The 859-nt window shown below is 54.5% G+C and overlaps 1 long non-coding RNA gene across 1 annotated transcript in view; it reads right to left on the bottom strand.

Moving 5' to 3' along the window:
• Window positions 1-835, bottom strand: part of LOC121018650 (uncharacterized) — a 7,597-nt gene extending 6,762 nt beyond the window's left edge. The window contains exon 1 of the long non-coding RNA XR_005785263.1: window positions 368-835. This is a non-coding gene — a long non-coding RNA (uncharacterized LOC121018650). The remainder of the gene's footprint in view (window positions 1-367) is intronic.
• Window positions 836-859: the final 24 nt, after the last annotated feature.

The raw sequence follows: 859 nt of genomic DNA, 5'->3' as shown, positions 1-859 counted from the left end.
AAAGAAAGAAAGAAAGAAAGAAAGAAAGAAAGAAAGAAAGAAAGAAAGAAAGAAAAAGAAAAGGCAGCACTCCGCCAGCCTGGGGTTTGTCTCTTGCTTCGACAATGCTCCCTCTTGCTCCGGCAATGCTCCCAGGTAACAGAGGCCGAGACTCCCCTTCTTCTAGCCTCTGACTAACCTCTAACCTCCTGTCCAGTCACAGCCTCCCAGACCATCTTTTCTGCTATCATCTGCCGTTGGGACCAAACCACTTTGTTTATTTGCGCTTAATTTTTTGCTGCCCACCAACCAGGAGCTCCCAGATTTCTCAGAACTACCTGCACTCAACTAGCTGGCCAACCTGCATTTGTAGGCCTCCTATACTTACCTTTCTCTGGGCTTCTATCTGGCCTGGAGGGTGTGGCTCCGCAGGGCGTCGGCCACTTCTGCCCGTTGGCGAGGAGAAGCGAGATCACCCAGCGTCCCTTGAAAATGCAAAAACAGCGTGGGGGAGGGGGCGGCTGCGTGCCCTTTTCGGGAAAGTACAGAAGCCGTCGCGAGAGGAGTGGGGGTAAAACCCTGGAGGCCAAGGAAGCCACAAAGGTTCTGGGGAAGATCCTGAACCAAGCCCTTCGGGATCTGCGTGCGCGTGGAGAGAGCCATCTCTGTGACTTCCTGGAGAACCACTTCCTAGAGGAGGAGGTGAGACTTTTCGGGCTGGGCTAGGGGAGGGTCTCCCCGGAAGGTTCACCCTCAAGCGTGATTAGGAGCCTCGGGAGCCCAGAAGTTTTTGAGGGGCCCTCTGGCATCATCCTCTGTGGTGTCCGGTCTTCTGTCTGAGCCTCTCCCTGAAGCCCTTGCTCAAGACCTGGGTCAAATG

The sequence above is a fragment of the Herpailurus yagouaroundi genome, unplaced genomic scaffold (assembly GCF_014898765.1).
Source record: "Herpailurus yagouaroundi ecotype Mexico unplaced genomic scaffold, PumYag 77, whole genome shotgun sequence".
Lineage (NCBI taxonomy): Eukaryota > Metazoa > Chordata > Mammalia > Carnivora > Felidae > Herpailurus > Herpailurus yagouaroundi.
This window is presented reverse-complemented; position numbering and strand designations above follow the sequence as displayed.